Genomic DNA, 7,017 nt, shown 5'->3' on the forward strand with positions numbered 1-7,017 from the left:
CAAGATATTTATGACTTTTTCTTTAAGTTCATTAACATTATAAAAGGGAAAAGAGTAAAAAAATGCTCTTAAACTATGTGAAAAGAACAAAAATGTTATCCGTTTAAGGATTGGTCCAAAAATGTCGTTATCGTCAATACGTTAGCCCAAAAATGTATGTCATGCTCCGAGCCTACACAGTGAACGTGATCGGTATTCGAAAACCATTTTTGATTCTCAAGTAAACCCTTGATCTAGCTGACTACTTTGCGGAAGATTTACTCAAGCGATAACAAGCTTAGAAATGAAATTTAGAACATTCAAACTCAAGCAAATACTTAACTAAAATTGTCTGAAAATACTTAATTACAATAACAACAATACTTTGCAAAATAGTCTCAAAACATCTTAAACAAAAGAGAAATACTGAGAGACTCCTCAACTCTAACTATCTATGAAGCCTTAATAGTTCAACATGGATGTTCGGACAAGACCCACAACACCCTAAAAGGATTAAATTGAAGGGGAAAAAGAGAAATCCTCTGGAATGCCAAGAGGCTCATCAAAGCTAAATGGAGTGTCAAATGATCTCAATGAAACGTCTGTTGATAATCCTGAATACCTGTATCTACATCATAATAATATGCAAGTCGAATAACATCAGTACATTGAATGTATGAGTATCTAAAGAAAACAGAATGTGTAGATAACTAAACCGATAATACTAGAAGAATACTTACCTCAACTCAACTCAATACAAAAGCAATAACAAAATATGAAATGTTTAAAGCTCATAAATAAATATATTTACTCAAGGATGTATATAAAAAAAATACAATAAGTTACTCTTTACTCTTAGGCCAAATACATAAATAGATACCTAAACTTATTGGGGGTTTTCCCTCAAGCACCTCAACTATGCTATATTCTGATTAAATCATTGAACCATACATAATTTGTTCCTTTTAAACACCACTAGCTGATGTGGAACCCGATTTTATGAGAGATATTGATAGAGGATACATATGTTATTCTAAAACTCATTTGTCCAATTGATAGTGAAAATGTTCGAGAACAATTGTGTTTTACCCCAAGTCATTTGAACACATTAGAAAATAAATGAGACTAATACATAGTTTTTCTTCATTCCTTCAATCAAAATCATTACAATAAGAATACAATTAAAGACATTTGCAATAGAAAAACCGATCAAAATAAGACAACAGTGTTTAAAAGGAATAAATTATGGATAGTTCAATGATTCAATAGGAAAATGGCGTAGTTGAAGTACAAGAAGGAAAAAATTCAACAAGTTTAGGAATATGTTTATGAGTTCGACCTTACTCTTATTTGGAAGATTCTCTAACTGTCAACCATCACAATGAATTATGTAATGATATAATGTCTCCTCACGCTGAAAGAACTGTCGTATACCTTGTCGGGGTATAAAAGACCTTAACTAAGTGGATCCACTAAGCTATGCTAGAAAACAATAAGGGGTTGTCTAAAAAGTACAATCATTTATCCATGTTGACTACATAGTTTTGCCTGAACTCTTCCCCATATTGATGCTCGATATTATTCTCAATAAATATATTTACTCTACTCAACTAGAAATATTCTTTCTCTGTTTTGAGGGAATTACTCAAAATATCTCATTTCAAAGAGGTAATAAAATATTTGAGCTCATAAACTCTTTTTAGAAATAAAAGTTTCTCTTTTCTCAATATAAAAATGTTACCTTTAAGAATACTTAGTTTAAGGTTATTGTTGGTTAAACAAGAACTCTCAATAGTAACTTCATATAACTCTTGAACTTCCCTTTAAACTCAAATTAGTTTTGAATATGCATTAAAAAGACATGTGATTAAGATATGCATTGATTTTCAAAGGCAAATGAAGCATATGGGAGCTAATACAAGGAAGAAAAATGTGGCCACAACTTAAAAGGAACTCATGCCGGATGGAATAAGGAAAAAATGGCTTAGATATCCTTGGCATACTATTAGCGTAGGGCACCAGGACCTGAACTTGGGATTTTGAAAAATCAAAAAGGTAAGATCAAATTATCTTTTTTTGTTGAAAATCAAGTTCTACAAGTCAAGATGAGTTCCTAGTTTAAAAATCGATTAAAAATAAGAAAGAATCAAGTTCCAAATCATGAAAATATCAATTTAAACCTTAAGGAAAAACTCCCAAAAATCCATATCGAAATCATGATTTGAAGATGCTTTCGGAAGATAAAACTTGAAGAATTCCATAAGAAATTGATGAAGGCACTTACCCAAGTGAATATCCTCAAGAAACCCCGAAAATCATCCTCTAAGAAGCTCTCAAATGAGTAAAAAATGAAAGAAATGAGAAAAGAGAAGCCAAATCATTAATTCTGGCTTCGAAAACCTTCCCATGAATGCGATCTCCGCAAAGGTCCAGCTATGCGATAGCACCTCTATGACCCCTCGACACTCAAAGCACTAGATCACCCATGTTTGCGCCTCATATGCCCTCTTCTCTCTGTGAATGCATTAGGGGCCCCGCAATCGCAGTCCATTTTGCACTAGATAGCAGAAAATCAGAAAAAAGGCCTAAATTCAAGTCTCTGACCAGACCGTTGTAAATCATTTGAGGTTTGATAAAAATAAATTTGACATGTTACAGCACTAAATTTGACATTTCAGACTTAATAAAATCGTCAAATTTTCGAAAAGAAGTCAAATGATAAAATTACCCTCCCGAACTACTCTTAAGGCTTTAAAACTCAACTTCTTACCCTAAATACCTAAAACTCAACCTATGAAATTAGAAAACCTTACCAAGCACCTAACTTTCTCAAACTCGATGTTCTGGATGCTATGGAATTAACATAATTCCTATCAACGCTCAGAACTCAACAAATTGACCAAAGTCAACCCTATCATCAATTCTCAACTTTAGAGGGGTCAAATCACCAAAAACACCTTGGATCACATCGGTGATACTCCAAATTTCCAAAACATAAACTAAGCATTGAAATGCTAAGGAAAAGTACAAAATGGTTATTTCATAGTTAAAAGCGACTTCACAAGAAATGATATATTACAAAATCAAAAGAATTTTCTTGATTTTTAAAGCTTTTTCGCCTTCATGAAACCTAGTTAAGGAAGTTCTTCATTTCAAGGAGAAAGTCTTAAGCCTCAACAGTTCAATTTGGTAAGAAACTCTAATCACATACAACAGACGTGATTTGTGAAATTGTGTTTTTATTTAATAACCATAATCCCTACATAGTGCATTATTTAAATTACGAGTCAAATTTGTATAAAAAATCTAACGAGGTATACAAACACAATCAACATAGCCATATAAACTATAACTATGTTATGTAATTAGGAAAAATATAGCTAAGGAGACTCATTATGTTTCAACTACTAGTGGTTTGTGAAATTTTCACATACTATGAATAGGAACATGAGATGTGATATATGATCCACACGAGGATCAGCACGGTCGACTAGAATTTGGATCTTCGTAAGGAAAAAAGATGCAGAGTGCAATATGAGTACCAAAACAATGGGTACACAATAACATCATCAATCGAGCAAGCTCGAGATTTCAGAAGCATCATAAAATGCGAGTAAGTAAAACGATAAGTAAGTTAGATATGAGAGAACAATAGTCGTAAAATAAATCTTGTCACATAGGGAGAGTCTAAGATCGAATTCAAGAAATATAAGCTAAATATAACCTAATTGGACATGCATAATCTTGAAGGTGCACATAAGAGACGAGATAGATGACATAAACACGACTAGACTCCTATAAGACCGACAAGTACACATGAGAGCTAATATTAAGAAAGAACAATATTAAACATCAACCATAAACTCAATCAAGGACTACGCAGAACCTGACATTTGAAATAGTCTCGAAGAAGGTATAGCTCATCCTAAAATTTTACATCAGGATTGGTACAACGAAGGCCAGCCTCTTCCAAAATCTTACACCGGAAGGTCCAGTCATTCATGAATCCTGACATCGGCATACCTTACAAACCTAGGTTCTTCTTAGAATCTTTCATCAAAATAACTAGTCCTTCTCTGAATCGTACATCGAAAAGTCACAACAAGACTAAACATCTCTTGAAATCTTACGTAGGAACAATTAGTCAACTCCAAAATCTTACATCAGAATAACACTAAGAACCTAACTTCTTCGAAGTCTTACATCGGAATAGTCACACCTCCCAAGATCTTACAACAGATGGCCACCACATAAGAGATGATCCTTCCCAAAATCCTACAACATAAAGATCCAATCACACAAAAACAAGAACAATCATCTAAGACAAAATTAAGCACCGAAAAAACCATAAGTAGATAATACTGATATAAAAAGGGGTTTCTGAAGTTCCAAGTCCAACATGAAGGGTCAAAACTAACCCATAAATGAATTGCACGGGACAACGAGGCTAAAGTCTAACACACACACTAGCCAAACCTAAGCTAAGGCTAAGTAATAACAAGACCATCCTAACACATACATAAATTAGAAAAGCCTAATCATTAATAGAAGCAAGAATATGTAATATGATACCCGAATAAACCTGATATAAGTGTGACAAAGCAATAGGGAGCTCCACAAGAATTATACTAGCTAACCCGACCCAAAAAAATAGCGATTCATTATACTAAAATAATCAACGAGCTGAGTCTAGGATTAGTAAGTTGTGGCCTACCTCAAAGTCGATCATGCACACTCCAAATTCACTACAATAAGGCTTTACCTTTTCAAGGGTTCCTTCCTCTCTTCACTCTCCTAATTTCGATCCTCACCTCTTTTTCTCTTTCATAGCGCCGCACAATGGAGACATTGTAGTGCTAGACCAAATTTACCAGCGGACAGTTGAAAAACGATACGACCCAGGACCAATTTTGATTCTTCTTTCTATCAAAATAATCTCGAGCCCAAAATGCGGTAAAAGATGATCCCGTGGGACCAGACATGAGAATCACTAGTTGACTCCACTAATAGGTACGCACCAACTCAAGGAACTTGTGTCCCAAAGATATGCAAAATATAGCTTAAACAAGGTTTAAAATATCCTATCAACAAGAAGCTAGCTCAAGAAGACACCATTAAAGAATCGAAAAGAAGGGATTCGATAAGAACTTACAACACAAACACAATACAAACTGACCCATAAATGCCCCAAAAATTCCCAATAATACTTACTGGTTTTCTCTCAAAACTGAGCTCACAACCATCTTTAATAGAGGAAAGTGAGATCAAGTCGTTGAACCAACAATTAATAGAGTTGACACTTACTCATCGAGATCGCAGTGCCTTAAAAGCCACAAGATATCGAAAAATGAGCTTACAAACCCAATGACCCAAATCAAAGGTCTAACAGACCAAAATCGACGTTCCAAAGCTAACAAAATCATAAGAATAACATTATGAAATTTACCAAAAGTTGATTGTAGTCAAACATCTAAATTTTAAAAGCTCTATAATAAGAAACTTACACAAAAAAATCAAACGAACTGCTTAGTGACCAACCTGTCAATTCTAGCAATTCATAAATGACTTGAGGTAGTTATAGATAATCTCTAAATACTGAAGTACCAAAAATAGAGAACATGACCTAAGGGGTCATTCCATCTAAATGCAATATTTCATTAGTTACTTTTTTAGGGCCTTGGCTAGTCATATTAGTATGAATTTCATATTTGTATATGTGAAAAGATTTCATTTACCAAACACTCACTAATAAGTATTTAATCTTCAGAATTAATAACCATCACATGACATATAAGCTACTAATACATTTCTTCCCAAAGCAATTTCGACACCAAATGTAGCAATAACATCTAAAAAAAATGTCCCTTTTTATTGCATTTGAAATTTTCTAATATTTTTTTTAAAAAGAAAAAGAAAAAAGAAAAAAAAAGGTTCACACACTTTATGACACAGAATCAAGATATATATATATAAAAAAATAGATATTACATGAAAAAAAATTGTGATTGATATGAAATTTTCTTGTTAAAGACCAATATAGACATAACAGTTATAATTGTGCCCAAATTTTAAATTTTTTATTAAGGCATCTTAGTTTTGGTGTATATAACAGTAAAATAAGTTACTAAACACCTTATTCTAACAATGTATCATATTCTAGTTAGCAATTTCTTTGAATTCTAATATGATATTTCATTCTGACATGAATTAATATTATGATTAGATGTTTTTCTGAGAATATAAGTTTTGTATAGATAAATATCATTGTTGTAATCTATACTAGCAAAGAATGTTCATAGGATGCAGAGCCTAAAATGATATCAATTTAATTTTTAGAGCGTCGATTTGAGTCATGACACACACGAAAAGAAAAGATCACAAGTTCAAAGGGGTTAACTAGTAGTATATAAGTAGGCTAAAATTTAAAAGACATATCAAAGAAAGTTTATTATTATTTTTTAGGTAAAATAATAATATTTATTTTACTTCAATAACATGCAAGATACGTTTTAAACTAAGACGCAAAACATGAAATATGCAAGAAATCTCGACCTCTGATGACATACATACAATTAAGATGGATTAATTTTATTTTTTCAACGGACAAATTATCACAATCTACAAGAATTTATGGGCCTAGGTGTCAGAAAGTCTTTTATTTCATTAACACTCACGTACTCAAATCAAAATTACTACTTAAGCTCGAGCCAAAATTGCTAGTATCAAACAAATAAAAAGGAAAAAAATTCACAATTATACAATTACTTAGCTTACATTGCAAAAATATAGTCTAAAACATACATTACAAAATGTTAAGCGCAAATCACAATCCAATATACAACATTATACATCCGGTATACAATATTATACAAAAAAATATATATTTATATTTAAAAACTCGATACAAATTATTATACCCTCAATGATATATTATACAATATTTTAAGAGGTTATTTATATACACCATATATAATAATATACAAAAAAAATGGGCATTATTTTCTTCTTTAAGTTCAAGCATCAAACTCATCCAAAAAC

The sequence above is a fragment of the Solanum lycopersicum genome, chromosome 4 (genome assembly GCF_036512215.1).
Source record: "Solanum lycopersicum chromosome 4, SLM_r2.1".
Classification (NCBI taxonomy): domain Eukaryota; kingdom Viridiplantae; phylum Streptophyta; class Magnoliopsida; order Solanales; family Solanaceae; genus Solanum; species Solanum lycopersicum.